At 34.9% G+C, this 9,349-nt stretch overlaps 1 long non-coding RNA gene across 1 annotated transcript in view; it reads left to right on the forward strand.

The window, feature by feature from the left end:
- LOC140845045 (uncharacterized) overlaps nt 1-6,532 on the forward strand; it is a 99,005-nt gene extending 92,473 nt beyond the window's left edge. Inside the window, exon 5 of the long non-coding RNA XR_012123668.1 lies at nt 135-6,532. This is a non-coding gene — a long non-coding RNA (uncharacterized lncRNA). The remainder of the gene's footprint in view (nt 1-134) is intronic.
- Nucleotides 6,533-9,349: the final 2,817 nt, after the last annotated feature.

The raw sequence follows: 9,349 nt of genomic DNA on the forward strand, positions 1-9,349 counted from the left end.
AGATGTATCATATTCATGATTAGGGGTACTCAATGGTATAAAGATGTCAGTCTTCCCCAAATTAATCTATAGATTCAAGGTGGATACAATTAAAATTCAAACAAGTTTTCTTGTTCCTGTTTGTTTTGTTGCAGGAGTTGACAAATTTATTCTCATATTTAAATGAGAGGGTAAATGGTCTGTCAAGGAGAGACCAAGCTTAGTGGAAGAGGAACTCACAGACAGCAGACTCAAGGTAAACATCAGAATTTATTACAAAGCTATAGAAATTCAGACAGTGTAGTATGAACACAGATATGGATAAATAGGCCAAGAGCTAATGGCACATCATCATCATAATGGCCAGTAACAGAGCTCAGTCCCTGAATTCACCGCTTTCAGATTTCTGCTCAAATGCCATCTTAGCGTTAAGTGCTTTTACATAAATTAGCCATGTCTGCTTTCCCGACCCCCACCACTCTTGTCATTCCTCTTCTCTATTTTAGTGTCTTCATAGCTATTTATAACCTTCTGACATAGTATAAATTTTACTTGTACATCTCTTTATTTATCTGTCTCCCCACTATAGCTTACAGTACACAAAGGCAGGAATTTCTTTTGTTATTGTTCACTGCTGTGTTCCCAGAATGCAGAGCACTACCTGTTATACAGTAACTAGTCAATATTTTTTAAAGCAAGTGGATGAAATAGTTTAGAATACCCAGAAACAGATTCACACATACAAGGACATCCAATATATGACCAAATTGGTAATATAGGTTAGTGAGGAAATGAGGAATTATTCAATAAAGGCATTTTTTTCTTTTACCTAGCTTCTTTTATCCCTAAATTTGCCAGCTTTGAAAAAGCTGAATTCCTACAAATCAGATTTATTTTAGTTTCTCACCCTATAGGTTATTTTTTAAATATCAAAAAGACACAAAGTTGTAGAATGAAATGGGACATTTAGCTATCCATAGAGATTTAAAAATGGACCCCTTCTTCACATAATACCTGAAAATCAATTCCAAGTGAATTAAGAACTTAGAAGTGAAAGTGAGAACGGCAACTTTAAAAGGAAAGAGAATTTATCTTTAAGTTCCAAATAAGAAAAAATTTCTTTGATAGAAAGAGAACAAATTATAAAGGATCTGATTGATCATTTTAAGTGTATTAAAATTAAGAGCATCTATTCATAATGCATACCATTAAGTAAAAGAAAAATACAGAGGGTTACAATCCAGAATATTTAATGAAAATCTATAATCAATAGCAAAAGATGAATAATGCAATAGGAAAGTGGTCAAAAAAACGTAAGTAATCTTGTTAGAAATCAAAGACATGCAAATTAAAACCACAAGGAAAATACCATTCTTTACTCTTAAGTTTGGTCAAAAATTTTTGAAGTTGGAAAATACCAAGTTTTGGCAAAGTTGGAGCAACAAAGCTCTCAACCATTACCTGTGAGTAGGTAATTGGAACAATTACTTTGGGAAAAAATATCTCTTCCCCAGCAATTTCATTCTTAGGCCTATAACCTAGAAGACCTGCTGCATGTGTGCACCTGGAGACATTTATAAGAATGCTGTATAGAAGATTTGCTCACAGAAACAAAATGCTAGAAACAACTTGAATATAGAGTTAGTCATAGAGTAGAAAAGGAATTTTACTGGTCATACAATGGAGAATTATACTACGGTGCAAAGGGAAGACCCACACTTCATATGTCAGCATGGATGAACCTAGAAACTTAATGCAGAGTGAAGGGAACAAATCACAGAAGAGAGCATATGAATCCATTTATACAATGTTCAAATCCAGGCAATTTTAAGTAGCAATTTCTCTCGAGATAAAGCAAAATAATCAAGAAAAGCAATGAATTGTTAAAAGAAAAAGAAATGAATGAATATAGAGGTATAATGTTTACCCCTGGCTGGGGGAAGATGTATGGCCATAAAAACAAGGGTTAACCTTTTTTTTTGGAAATTAAAATTTTTTTTCTTAAATCCTCTTTCCTTGGCAAAATTTCTCTCTATGAAACACCCAAATAAAACAAAACGAAAAACATGGTTTAATTTCTGAGATTTCTGAGGTTTTGTAAGATAACCTTCCACAGTCTGCATGCTCCACACTCTTTACAGTTAACCTTTCCAAACAGGGTAGGTGTTATTCCTGCCTGGTGGAAACGTTCAATGAACTCATGGTCCTGATATGTTCAGAGTCTAAAATGACTTCGCTTACCCCTGAAGTTGTAACTGTGTAATAGTTGCTTGTAAAGGAAATTGATGTGATCATGTCTGGCTAGCAGGAAATTAAGCAGATAAGTGGTCAGACCATTACACGCAAGCTTCGATGGGCCAGCAGCTGGACACCTGTCTGTCTCTCATGAGCCTCCATTTTGAGGCGCAGACTCTGGGTTTTGTATTAGTACTATTTTTACATAATCATCATCCATTATTTAAACTATTTAAAAACATCAAAATAATTATTTAAGACACCTTAGCAAGCAAGAAAGAAAACTACAAAACTTCAAGTGTGGAACTTGTAAACTTTTTTGACCAAAAGGTGCTAAAATAACTAGAGCAATGAATTTTCAAACAATAGCAGTGACACCCAAAGCACTTTTTAAAACATGATTTTATTAGGAATAATACATCTCCTGTATTTGAAAAGGGAAAATTTTCAGTCCATGAAAGCATTAGGGTCATCATTGAAGCTCCGTAAAACCCAGAGAGTACATTTTTTATGTCATTAAGTCATATGAAATTTCACTGTATAGTTTATATTGAGATGGACATTAATACAAACATAAATCACTATTAAATTCTATTACTTAATGCCTCAGATAAAAAAAATCTATCTCAGCATACACTCTATGTATGAAGTGTATGAGGTTTGGAAGTAAAAGTTCATTTTTTGTATATACAGAGGAGATATTTAAAAGGTCTTTGGGAAACAGTATTGTATAATGGGGTGAACTCTGAAACACTTGTATTCAACTTCTCTTTGCCATGGCCTAGATATGAGATACTGAATAAGTAATTTTACTTTTCTGGGATTCAGTTTCCTTGTCTAGATTCTCTCTTATTGTTGCTTCCATTCTAATAGCTGCTGCTAAATTACATATTTTGCCTTTATTCTTAACTAAAGATGTTATTCAGGGATGTAACACAGATACTTAGGGAAGGAATTACAGTATTATAAATCATTAGAGGGTTCACCCTGGCAATACTTAACTTTCTAGAATGCCTAATATTCTATAAACATATAGAATAGTTCCTCCACAGGTATTTTAAATAAATTGAGAGAGTGAATGAATGAAACAATAGCTTAAACTCAGTGAAACTACCAAATCTCATAATTTGACTCAAGATTTGTGATTTTTACTGCATTAAAATATTATAGTACATTCTATGTATGAGTTTTAAGTTATCTGATTTTCCTTGGGAAAAATTTTTTTTAACTATCCCTAGCTCTCCAAACCTTCTGGCTTACTCACAGCTAGCATCCCAAACAACTAGTTTTGAAACAGTTGAAAGAAACTGATTAGAGAGCAAGTATTTACTATTCACATTAGTATTTTATTGGCCAACTGACATGCCTTCTACCCACTCACTAAACAATCTTGGGCATGTTCATTTTCCATCTTGGATCTCTGGCTCTATGAAAAATGGGAATAACAATGTTGACCTGTTTTGAGAAGTAAACAGCTAACATAGTCATAAAGATCAAAATTCATTAGTGAGCCCTGAAAGGCTGATCTCTACCATCAGTCAGTGAGAGATATTTACTTGGTTGCTTCCGTTGGGGAAAACTTTGGGAAAGGAGCCAGGACCCGTTAAGAAATATGTTTTTTTTTCCTTCCATGTTTGCCACAGTCTCTTTGTTTGTTTGGGTGGTGGTTGTGAGTTTTTTTCCCTCTTCTGATTTTCTTAAAGAATTTTGGAAGTAAGATCATTATCCTTGTAGGGTATCTGCTAGACAGTGTACTATTCAAGGTCCAGACTATGTTCCTGATTCACCAAAGAGAATCCTGAGGAGGTGAGCACATTTTAGGTCCAGAGGCAGGTTCCTTGTGGGAAAAAAAAATTAGCATTGAATATTTTTCTTTGTTTTTTGTCAGTTGGAACAGTCTATTTCTGGACAATTATTACTAAAATTTAGATTAGAGACTTTTAAAAGGCATTATTACAAAGTTATGAAAATATATCAAAAAATCTGATCATTACAGTATGATATCTAATTTTGATAAAAATAAGTCATAAAACTAGAACATTTCCCCTTCTCTACAGGTTTTACTGACCGTGGTAATCAATCTTAACTTCTGTTAAGGTCACTTGACTTGTCAAATAATAAATTATCAAAAAGCAGGACCATAAAAGAGAAGTGATTGCCTGTACGTGGTACACCATATGGCCCAATTCAGTATTAACATAGGGAACCCCATGTGCTTGGTAAACAATAGACATAGAATGGCCTATGTTAACAAAAGTGGGTTTCTATCAAACAATAGAAATAGAGGCATATAATGATAAGTTTTGGTCTCACATGATGAAGCTAATATCATTAGCCACTTATTACAAAGGAACTTAAATCTTTTCAAATTAAACTCATGATGGATTTTAATCACTTGGTTAATGTTGGTAAATTATGCTTGGAGCTATTACGATAATGATGGTTATTAGCAAGTGTCTGTTTTTACAGTGTTTCTAGTATTTAAAATTAATCTAGAAGTCAAGAGTCATTATATCATTTCACTTGCAGCAGAATTTTAAAAATGCATATATTTCATGTAACTTCAATTAAAAAACAAAGGCGGCAATAGAAAAAAAATGCACAAGAAAACCAAGCGATTAACTACAGCGCCACCATGTGACCACCCTCAAAATTCCATGCAGAAGTAAAACGGCAAATACACCAAGGAAAATAGTTATTTGCAGAAAAGAGACCACAGTAATGACCACAAACAGGTGCTGATTATTGACCTATAATGGGTCTCAAAACTCTTAAGAAGTCAACTTCAAACTCTAGAATTATGAGTTTCAACTGGGAAACCTCGGGAATCAGCAGTGGGTTGCCAGAGAGTCAGCAGTTTGCAGAATTTGAGTCAGACGGAGAATTGCCCTTTATAAACAGGAGCTACATTTTCAAATAGAAGAAAAAAATGTATTATTGAGAGATATGAAAGAGTTAACCATTACAAGTCATGGTGTCATATCCAGCACAAAGAATAAAATGTGAACAAAAGAGAAAACTATGGTAGAAAACTTTTAAATTAGATCTCCTGTAATCTGAAAAGCCTTACCCTCTTGTCAGGTGTCAGGTTTCAGGTCTAAAAAAGGTTGGAACCTGCCTAGACAATTTCTAAGTCACTTACTAGGCCAGAAATCCTCTGTGAAGAATCACGTCCAGTCATGTGGCTCCATAAATTTTATTCAGAAATATGCACATAAATGCTTGTACATGAGATTATACTCTAATAGTCTAATTAATAACATACATAAATTGAAGTAGAACACTAAGAGGTATTAAAGAAAAAATTAGGAGAAAAATAGAAGCATCTCGTAAATCCAGAAAAAAAAAATTCAGCAACAATTCTTACCAGTAATGTTTAAAACATTTCATTTACTCATTCATTTATCAAGTATGTCTTGACTTTCAGACATGGGCTAAGTTTTTGGGATAGCAGCATACCATATAAACTATTCTCCCAGATGGGAAGGTATCATTGATAGGAAGAAGTCAAAACTATGCAAGGCTAAAGGAGCTAGGGGTTGAAAAAGAATGAAAACTGAGATTAATTTCCAAGTAATATGTAAAATAATTTCAGTCTATAGACTGAAGTGTCTGACCCCACCCTTATGAGCTGTCCCTGGAAATGCTATGTTCATTCTTAGCCAAGGATCATACACTGAAAATCAGTCAACCAACCCACCAACAATCAAATGACTAAGACACTGAGTTTGAATGACTAATGGAAGCAGCTTAAGAGGAGCTAAATATAAACCATCTGATTACATAGACTGACTAAATAGGCCTAGAAATAGCACACCAAGGAGGGGGTTGGTATTGTTTTCCAGTGCACAAAGAGATAACCATGGGAGTGAGCAGTAAGAGGAGTTAGGAAGAGGAAAATTTTGATATCATCTTAAAAAAGCTTCCTGATGGAGACAATCATTAGCTTAATACCATCACTGAGGGGAAATGTTAGAAGTGCCACTTGTTGATATGTTGGGAGCCCACTGGCTGGATCTCAGAGCATGCATGTTGTTAGTATCCCGGAAGGCCACGGGCTTAGATGCCTCTCCGTTTGTGGCTTAAACTCTGCAAATGGTAAGGATAGGAGTGGAAAATCATGAAGATGGGGGGCTAAGGAAAACTAAGTGTTCTTAATGTAATACAGACATGGATTACAGGGTTTTTCAAAACTACAAACTACCCAATTAAACAATTTTTTTCCTTCACTTGTTTCTCTCCCATTGGTTTGAATCAAGGGGATAAACAGGCCCAATACTCTCCCTTCCTTGAAGAGAGAACTGATTCCAGTCCTTAATGCCACTAACTAGACAATACAGGAAGTGTTGTTTAGAAGAAGGGGAGGGGGAGGAAGTGGCTGAGGAAGAGAAAGAAGAAGGAAGGGGGGGAGGAGGAAGTCAGCACGTAACTGTGCATAGCAATTCAAATCCCTGGTTCTCTTTCTCCTGTCCTGAAATAAGGAAATCCTGCAGAAAAAGTTTCTTGACCAAGATGAGTTAGTTCAAGACTGTTCAGTCTCATTTCCTCTGATTTGTCTTCACCCTCACATTCTGACCTCTAGAGAATCAGAAAGTCTCCTGATCTTGTTGGACAGGTACAAACTCTCAGTCAGCCCACACTTGCCTCTAATCTGACCATGCCAGAGAGGCACAGACATCAACTATCTCCTGTTGCCTTTTTTAAAGGGCAGGAAACAAAAAAAGTCTGTTTATCAGCAACTGCCCTTTGAGTTCTTACTAGGAACCTCTGCTCGGCTTCCATTCCCAGCAGGGGTTTTAGCCCAGTTATGTTATTCTCATAATTTCTGCCTTGTGGTTTGGACCTTGGTTCTTTTAGTTGCTAATATGACTTCTGACTTCAACCATCTGCCATGTTCCTAGACTGACAAGTGGCTGCTCTGGTTTTGGTTTCCTGGCGTGGTTTTCCCTCTCCTATTCCTAGGCTATGACCCTGACGTTGATTCATAGGACTTTGTGAGACTCTACTTTGATCTCTGGGCAATTTTTAAACATTGTTTCAAGCTTGATCTGCTCCCCTCTGCTGGAAACAGAAACTCTTTCTAGGGTTCAGACCTGTACCTAAGTATTTATCATGTAAAAACAAACCCATTTTCATTTTGACATTCCAATGATGTATATTGTGATTTGTTACCATCTGTCTCTCTCTCTCTCACTCTCTCTATATATGCAAAAATCAAGGTAGTGGGAACCTTTTGGTTTGTTTGTTTTAATATGAGTAGTTAGAAGTGTAACTTCTAGAATAATCATGTAACTGATATATCCAATTGGTTTACTGAGCATTATCCACCAAAGCTTATTATGTATACTCTGTAATTTTCTTGGATAAGTAAATTATTGTTATTTCTTTTAAGTACAGCTGGCATTCACATTTTTTCTTCCTCAATTTAGAAATTGTGATCAACAGACAGGTAAATATATGGTTTTTCTTGATGAGTTATAATTAAAGTACTAAAACACTTATGTCAGGAAATAGATTGCTTTAAAATACATCTATGCATATACTCCAAGTGTACCCACATGACTTCAGTAGCAGAAAGTATTTATAATAGAAAACTGCAATTTTAAACTATGGTGGAATACAAATACTAACATTCCAACATTTGCTGAAACTGTGCCACAATTGAGAGATTCACTGATTTACAGAAATATCAATTCATTCTCCCCACCACCCTCATTCTTAGCTACTTCCAGAGAACAAGGTGACAAGGACAGCATGAGTTAACATGGTTGCCTAATTTCTCCTTGGCAATCTGCTTTAATTGTCAGAGTATATGACCGAGGTATGGAATATATAATGACTTCTCTATGCATACATGCCCCCCCATGAGCTTATGACATGGGCTTCCAGACCACAGGGGTTTGAGATTTCTACCTAATCCAACAATTTTGCACTTAAGATATAAGCCCTAGATTAGAGGTCAGCCTAACCGTTTGGAACTGCATGGAAACAAAAAAAACCTTCTCACCTTTAAATCACGAAGCTAAGTTTCTTTTTTCTTTTTTGATAAAGCAATAAAGAATCTTTATAAATCAAAGACTATAAATATCAGATCCTAAATCTGAATCTTAGAATCTTAGACATCTTAGGAAATGGAATTTAATTGTATCTAGTTTTGTTAATAATATCAGGTTAAATCACATGTAACCACTTCTATAGATTAAAAAGTTCATTTTTATAGATGAAAAAGGTAAAAAAAACCAGTTTCATAAAGTTTAACTACATAAAATCAGGGCATAATAAGAAATTTCGTTGAATACAGCTATGCGCTAGATATTTTATTAGACACATATTCTTATTATATTAGAGCTTCACAAAACCCTTCAAGACAAGTCATATTATTATTCCCATTTATAGGGGAGAAAATGACATCATTTGACAAAGTTGACATTGCTACTAGGTTTTGGCTTAAGCCTATGCTCTTTTCACTATGTTGTGCTGCATATTTAGATTGTTTCAGAGGTGATTCTTCTAATTCTCCCTACCTAGTCCATGAATTCTCTCTAAAATTTTCCTAAAACTTATTCAATAGTCTGTTAGACACACCAATGTTTAACCCTTCCTTGACCACTCACTACCTTCAAATACAACCATTCCAGTTTTGTATAGCTTTGCTACAAAACTTTTATTTCTATTAAATCAAAATTTGCCTCCCTTAATTTCTACTTCTTCCTGTTACTGCATTCAGGGACAATCCAGAAATTGCTCTTGCAAACAACAGTCTGAATTACATGAAGGTAACTGCGTACAGCCATGTTTCAACAGCTCTAATTCTTAAAAACATTCCTGTATCACAGAAATTGTTGATTGTCCAGTCATGGTTTGTTGTATAATTAAAAGCATGACAATGACATCCCTTTACTAACTGGAGAATATGATTTCAGTTACTTGCTTTTCTGGATGGAAGTTGTTATAGGAAAACAATGAGAAAGATATTTATGCAGTCAAGGATTGGACTTGTATATACTTACTTTTTTAAAAGCTTAGAATAGATGCAAATATACATGTAGATAAGATATTCCTGAATATTGCCAAGTTTGGCACCTTGGAATATGTATTTGTCTTGTTTATTGGTTAGAATATATGAGTCTAGTTG

The sequence above is a fragment of the Manis javanica genome, chromosome 12, assembly GCF_040802235.1.
Source record: "Manis javanica isolate MJ-LG chromosome 12, MJ_LKY, whole genome shotgun sequence".
Lineage (NCBI taxonomy): Eukaryota > Metazoa > Chordata > Mammalia > Pholidota > Manidae > Manis > Manis javanica.